We start from the raw sequence: 7,055 nt of genomic DNA, 5'->3' as shown, positions 1-7,055 counted from the left end.
TTAGTTTACTAGAAGGCATGCGTACTCACCAGAGAGAGAGAGAGAGAGAGATAGAGAGAGGAATCATTCTGCAGGGAGATGGCCACATCACAATCCAATCCCTTCTCTACTCTCCTTCTGCACATTTGCTCAGTGTGATTTTTTTTTCTTTGTTTTTTGGAGAGATTTTGCTATATGGTACATGCATTCGCCAGAGAGACATAAAATGAGAAATCACCCCCTAGGGTGAATGACCACACCATAATCCCTTCTCTTCTTGGGATTTTGGGCACGAATGCACACGCACCTGGGCATGAGTTTCAAGCTGCAGGGTCCAGGACTTGAACTGCCGTTTACCACATGGAAGCCAGAGCCTTCACTGCTATGACACTCACTGGCCCCACTTTGTGAGATTTTCAAGCCACAGGGTTTGGGACTCAAACCACGCAGTTGGATATGCAGATCCAGCCACTTAACCTCTATGTCACCTGCTGGCCCCTCTTTTATAGCTACTGTAAATGAGATTGCTTTCCTGGTATTTCTTGCCCCCCAACCGAATTTGTTACTGATATACTGATATAGAACCGCTACCAATTTTGTATGCTGATTTTGTAACCGGCCACTTTAATTAATTCATTAATTTATGTCTTATTTATTTATTTATTTATTTTTTGCTATAGGGTATGTGTGCTCGCCAGAAGGACAGAGACAGAGAGACAGAAAGTGAGAAATCACCCCCCACGGGGGATGGCAACGTCGCAATCCCTTTTCCTCCATTCTCCTCCAGGGATCTTGGGCACATACGCATACGCGCCTGGTGTGAGTTTAAGCCACCGGGTCTGGGACTCGAACCATGGTCTAATACACATTGGAGTCCAGCGACAATAGCCTTTACACTAACTGCTGGTCCCGCTCACTCGTTTTTTTTATTTGTAATCCCTAATGGCTGGGAGCGCCAATGTGGAAAGGCTAGCTCCCGCCTAGCACAGATCTCAGCACTGTGAATACGGGTAAACTCTTTTGAAACCAGTAGAAACCTGACACATGCGCACTGTCTACCTTTTTGTGAGAACGCCAACTGGAAGGGCGCCTGCGCAACTTAGGGTCAGGAGGGAGGTGGGGGAGAAAGGGTGGGCCGCACACAGAGCGCCTGCGCAATGGCAGAGTGTGGGCGGGGCCGACGCGGCGTCTGCGCAGATTGTCGCGGCTGTGCGGGGCGGGGAAGGGGCGGGCCGAAGGCGGGGCCCAGCCCGGAGCCAGCGAGCGAGCAAGGCGGCGCCGCGTGGTAAGACCCAGGACCCGGACCTCTCAATGTATGTCGGCGGGTTCGTTTATCTCTCAGCGCGCCCGTACTGCCAGGCCCGGGCGGCCCCGCAGACCCCGCCGGGCTTCGCGCCTGCGCCACCCCCCTCCCGGCCCCCAGCCCGTCCGGCGCCTGCGCCGTCCCCTTCTCTGGGCTCTTGGGGCCCCCTGGCCCACCCACGGGTTGTGCCGCGGATCTGTAGTCTCGTAGATTGCTCCTGGTTGGTGTTGAGATCCAGCTGGTTCTGTATGCTGGTCCGCAGCTTGCGCCGGTGCCAAAAGGCCGGGAGAGACCCTCGCGCTTTGCTTTTCCAGCGCCGCGGGGGAACCCGGGGCCGCCGCCCCTTTGCCTTGGCCCTCTCCCCCGGAGCTCGGGAGTCCCGAAGACGCGAGCAGCTCGGGGTGCAGGGGCTGCAGAGCCCGGGACTGCTGCGGACGTGCTTCTGCCAGTGCCCGGGCCCGGCTTCTCTGGGGTGTTCTGCCCGGAGCAGAAGGCATGGCTCTTATTCTTAAGACCTTTAGTTGCATCAAGTAGGATATGAATAGTCCAGTGTTTACCAAGGAATATTTGCATTTCCAGCAGCGTGGTAATTGTACAAGTGAAGTGGTTAAGTTTAAAACGTCGTAGTTTATTCTTGGGCAGCTGCCCTGGACATGACTGGAAAATAGATCAGTTTCCAGATAGTATTTACAAAGCCAGCAAGAATTCCTGTGATCATTCAAATGCAGGGAATCTTGATTTGTTGATGCCCGTGATAATTTGTCCAAAACTGCAGGAAAGGCCAGGAAAAATTCGCTTCCAGTTGAATATAGGGGAAAATGTTTTTGGAAAGAGCATTACAAGCCATTGGTAATATTTTCTCAGTTTATAACAGATAGTAAAAAACAAAACAAAAAATCCTTTTACAAATGTTCCAGAGCTGGGACCAGCAGTTAGCCTAATGGCTATGTCTCTGGATTCCCATGTAGTCGACTATGGTTCGAGCCCGGGACCCAGTGGCTTAAACTCACCCCAGGCGCCTGTGGCGGCAAGATCCTGAGAGGAGAATGGAGGAGAAGGAGTTGCAGTGAGGCCATTCCCTCTGGGGGGTGATTTCTCGCTTTCTGTCTTTCTCTCTTTCTGGCAAGCCCACGCGCCCTATAGCAAAAACCTCTCAAAAAAAAAAAAAAGTTCCAGAACCCAGTAACATTTATTTGCTGTCACCCCAGAGGACATAGTTTGAGATGAAACCAGATTGTCGACAGACACTCCATTCTGGTGGTTTGGAGTAGTGTGAGAGGACTGTAGTTTTTTGCACAGTAGATGATATCAAAGAAACTATTGTTTTTCCTTAATAACGAATACGAACAGCAAAGTGGTGCCCGTGGGTAGCGTGGTGGGGCTCATCCAGGGCTGACCACTGTTTCAGTTCTGGACCTGGTGGCTTGCTTTCTGTCTGTCTCTGTCTGCTGAACACACATGCCCTATAGCAAATTTAGAAAAAAAAATAATAATCAAGTGAAATGAGTAGTTCTTAAAAAAAAAAAAGCAAAGTATAACAATAATGTATTATATAACAGCCAAACTAATAGAGAAGGGTGTATAGTGAAAGGAGACGCGTAACGATACAGGTACAGTTTTTTTCCGTGAAGAAGTGGCTGAGTCAATAATTCTTTTCTTCACAGAAGTGTATCCTTTTTTTCCTTTGATTTAGTGTACCCAAAGCAGTCTTTTTCTTTTTTTTTTTTTAAGGAGGTTTTTGTCCTAAAGCACATGTGTTCGCTGGGGCTAGGGGGAGAGACAGAGAGACAGACAAGACAAACAAGACAGACACAGTGAGAGGGAAAGTGAGAAATCACCCCCCCAAGGGGGATGGCCACTCTGCAATCCCCTCTCCTCCGTTCTCCTCCCAGGATCTTGGGCACGCACGCACAAGTACCCAGAGTGATTTTCCACCAGGTCCAGGACCCGAACCGTGGTTGGCCATATGGGAGTCCAGCGATGCAACCACCATACCATGTGCTGGTCCTAAAGCAGTCTTTTAAGACTCAGCGTCTTTAGGTAGCCAGAGAATGCTTCATAATCCTTGCCAGGTATCATCCAGGTACGTAGGGATTTTTTTGACATTGAAAGTAATGTAAATCTTTTGCCATAGAAAGGCTTTATCACTCCGGGCTTTGGTCACAGTCCATATATTTGTGTGTCCAGTAGTGTCATAGCGAGTGGAGAATAGTTACGCTAGTGTGATTGAAGTAAATTTCATATCAACATTTCTATTTTACACTTGGACTTTCAGAGTATTTAAAATGTGTCCTGTTGAGATCTGATTTCTCTGAAGCAGACGTTCTCTTTATAACTGACTTGACAACACTGTCCTATACTTTAGATGACTCAAGTGACTGTATTGCTTAGGTTCAAAATGACTATCAGGTTTGGGTTTTTATTGTCTAATATGTAAGACTTGCTGTATAACCCTATGCATTGTTTAAATCACATGGCTAACTTGTGGTTAGTATTATGCAAACTGCCCATTACAGTAGAGGAACAGTGATGACAGAGCATCAGGAGACTGGAGAGATTCTCTCCTTATCTCTATTTTATTTACGACAGAAGCAAGAAATCACCCCCCCCAAGGGGATGATTATGCTGCATTCCCTTCTCCATCCTCTTCTCGGGATCTTGGGCACGCATACACAGCCACTGGGTGGGAGTTTTAAGCCACTGGTCTGGGACTTGAACCTCATTTGACCACGTGGAAGTCCAGCGATGCAACCATTATGCCATCTGCTGGTCCCTTTTTTACCTTTTTTTATGGACAGGTTTTTGCTATAGGGTGTGTGTGCTTGCCAGAAAGACAGAGTCAGAGACAGAAAGTGAGAAATCATCCCCCGGGGGGGATGGCCACGTCGCAATCCCTTCTCCAATCCCTTCTCCATTCTCTTCTTGGGATCTTGAACATGCATGCACATGTACCCGGTGTGAGTTTAAGCCACCAGGCCTGGGACTTGAACCTCAGTCAAATACATGGGAGTCCAGCAACATAGCCATTACGCCAACTGCTGGTCCCCCCTTATTTACCTTTTAATTTTGCCAGAGGAGGCATTGCTCTCGGTGGGTGGCTGGGAGAAGTACGCCTCATGTGGAGGAGTCCCACTGCCATCCACACTCTTCCAGTCTCCTTCCTCGCGTGATTTTGAGCGTGCACATGTGCAAAGGTACCTGGTGTGGTTTTTAAGGCTCCGGGTCTGGGACTCTTTTATGAAATGACGGTGATAGAAAATGATGGTATTTGGTAATTGTAAACAACACATCCAAAGTTGGTTATCTTTGTGGGTTTTCGAAGTAAAGAGAGCCTAGAATCTGTTGTTTCGGTGCTGTTGGCGAGTTTAGAAAAACGTTCCTGGGACGTTGGCTGTTAAGATTCAAATATAGATTTTTTTGAAAAGAGCCAATATGGGTTTATTTTGTGGTGGCAATTGGGCACAATCCATAGGTTGGTGAACGCTAGAAAGCTGTTAAATTTGCCTGCCCGGCTTTAAAGATGTTCCCATTCTGGTCATCTTTAAGTACAATCCTTTTTTTTTTTTTTACTGGATATAAAATGTCAGGAGATTTTTGTGTGTGTGTGGTGTGCCAACAAAATAAGCCTAGGCAGGGAAATCGCCTGTGGTTGGAATTGTTTGTACTGAATAGACTGGCTGTGTGGTTAAGAACCCCCATGAGATTCTCTATCAGTTCAGAAATCTTTTAACATTGTGGCCGCAGTAGTTTGCTATGAAACAACGTGACCATCAAAAAATTAGGATTAAAGACTGTGTTCTGGTTATGCTGAGAAACAACAGTGGCTTTTCCATTCCAAAGTCAATATAATAGATGATTACTGTGCCTGCGAAGCCTTTAAAATTCGTGGTGGCCTGCTGTTAATCCTAAATAATGCTTAGAGTTACACTGACATACTCTCAAAAAAATTGTGCAGTATTAAAGGGTACATTTTAAAAGTATCTTGAATTAAAATTAGTGTTATACTCTCAAATTCCTCATAAATACTAATTTTTACTTTCTGAAAATTGACCGAATACTCTTAGCTACCTCTGGGTTGTCCATTTCCAAAGGATAATTTGGCAACCCCACGAATGAAATCGGTCCCTGAGAGAAGACAGTGATTTTTTAAAAAAAAGTCTCTTTCATGAGAGTGAGAGACAGAGAGAGAACAACTAAGAAAGAACCTTCGGCAGGGTCTTACTCCAGGGTCTACCCCCTCGGCCCCACCTTCCCAGCGCCCCAGATTTATAGATGTGCTCGGGTTGGGGAAGGGAATCTACAGTCAGCGTGGCTTGATCAGCGTGTTTCTGCTGTGCTGCTAAGCTGGCCCCATAAGGCAAGCAGAGAGAGACAGACAGACAGAGACAAAGAGGGAAAGTGAGAAATCACCCCGCAGTGGAAATGGCTATGCCTCAGTCTCTTCTCCACTCTGCTGTCGGGCTGTGGGCTCACATGCATACACACCCGGTATGATTTTTTGGGGGGAGAGGTTTTTGCTATAGGGTGCGTGCGCTTGCTGGAGAGACACAGAGAGACAGAAAGCAAAAAATCACCTCTGGGGGGATGGCCATGCCATAATCCCTTCTCTCCTATTCTCCTCTCGGGATCTTGGGCACGTATGCACACGTGCCTGCCGTGAGTTGAAGCCACTGGGTCCGGGACTCGCACACATGCCTGGCGTGAGTTGAAGCCACTGGGTCCGGGACTCAAGCAGCAGTCGACTACATGGCAGTCCAGCGACATAGCCATTACGCCAACTGCTGGTTCCATGATTTTTTTAAAAGAGATTTTTGCCTTAGTGCTTTGTGGGGGTGGGAGGGGAGTGAGAGGGAAAGTACTCTCCTCCTCCAGCCAGCAGATGGCGGTATGGTTACGTCATTGGACTCTCACATAGTCGACCTCGGTTTGAGTTCCAGACCCAGCTTAAAACTCAGGTTGCGTGGGTATACGTGCATGCCCAAAATCCCGAAACAGAATGGAGAAGGGATTGTGGCGTGGCCATCCGGCCCAGCGGGTGATTTCTCGCTTTCTCTGTGTCTCTTTCAGTCTCTCTGGCGAGTGCATGTGCCCTATAGCAAAAATACTCTTTATAAAAGTAAATCATCCCATTATCCCCCTGGGAATGATACTCCGATCCCTTCTGCATTCTCCTCCCACTGCAGTCAGCCTTGTGGCAGTCCCAGTGCCTTAACCACCACACCATCTGCTGGCTCCCCCTCCCCTCCTTGCTTTTTTTCTACTAGAGAATTTTGCTATAGGGTGCACGCGCTCACCGGAAACACAGAGGGAAAGTGAGGAACTAACCCCCGGAGGGTAGTAGTCCCACACTGCAGTCCCTTCTCCATTCTCCTCTGGGATTTGGGCATGCATGCACACTCACTGCCGCACTTTTCTTTTCTTTTCTTTTCTTTTCTTTTCTTTTCTTTTCTTTTCTTTTCTTTTCTTTTCTTTTCTTTTCTTTTTTCTTTTCTTTTAAGAGGTTATTGCCTTGGGGCAGTTGTGCTTGCTGGGGAGGGGGTGGAAGGGAGAGAGAGACAGAGACAGAGAGAAAGTGAAAAATCACTCCCTGGGGGGGATGGCCACGTTGCAATCCCTTCTCCTCCATTCTCCTCTCAGGATTTCGGGCATGCTTGCACGTGCGCTGGCGTGAGTTTCAAGCCACTGGGTTCAGTACTTGAACTGTGGTCCACCATGTGGGAGTCCAGCACCTTAACCACTACGCCACCTGCTGGCCCCCGAGTGAGCCTCTTTT

At 47.9% G+C, this 7,055-nt stretch overlaps 1 protein-coding gene across 1 annotated transcript in view; it reads left to right on the top strand.

The window, feature by feature from the left end:
- Nucleotides 1–1,222: 1,222 nt before the first annotated feature.
- Nucleotides 1,223–7,055, top strand: part of SPECC1L (sperm antigen with calponin homology and coiled-coil domains 1 like) — a gene marked incomplete in the record, with an annotated part of 147,371 nt that continues 141,538 nt past the window's right edge. Inside the window, 1 exon segment of the mRNA XM_014591093.1 lies at nt 1,223–1,292.

Source organism: Tupaia chinensis, unplaced genomic scaffold (genome assembly GCF_000334495.1).
Source record: "Tupaia chinensis unplaced genomic scaffold, TupChi_1.0 Scaffold000531_1, whole genome shotgun sequence".
NCBI lineage: Eukaryota > Metazoa > Chordata > Mammalia > Scandentia > Tupaiidae > Tupaia > Tupaia belangeri.
This window is presented reverse-complemented; position numbering and strand designations above follow the sequence as displayed.